Consider the following 537-nt stretch of genomic DNA (forward strand, 5'->3'; position numbering starts at 1 on the left):
AGGGTTGGATGAACAGTAGATGGTGGAGGGGTGCCCGTGGAGGGGTGGTTGAACAGTAGCCGGTGGAGTAGCGCGCGGTGGAGGCTGGATGAACAGGAGCTCGTGGAGGCTGGAGGAGGTCGACGGTAGCCCGTGGAGTCCTGTTTTGCGGTACGCCACACCCCTCCCGATGAACAGGACCCCCGTTTCGACCGTAGGAGGTCCGTTTCGTCCATTTTGCGGTACGCCACACCCCTCCCGATCAATAGGACCCCCGTTTCGACCGTAGGAGGTCCGTTTCGTCCATTTTGCGGTATGCCACACCCCTCCCGATCAACAGGACCCCCGTTTCGACCGTAGGAGGTTCGTTTCGTCCGTTTTGCGGTACGCCAGACCCCTCCCGATGAACAGGATCTCGTTTCGAACGTGGCCGGTCGAACACAAGGCCGTTTCCTCCGTTCTGCGGTACGCCAGGCCTCGTTTCCATCGCCTATTCTGTCCAAGTCCTCCCGATGAACACGACCACACATTCCGTTCCGACCCAGCCGGTTGGCTCCC

Source organism: Triticum dicoccoides, chromosome 5A, assembly GCF_002162155.2.
Source record: "Triticum dicoccoides isolate Atlit2015 ecotype Zavitan chromosome 5A, WEW_v2.0, whole genome shotgun sequence".
NCBI classification, from domain to species: Eukaryota; Viridiplantae; Streptophyta; class Magnoliopsida; order Poales; family Poaceae; genus Triticum; species Triticum dicoccoides.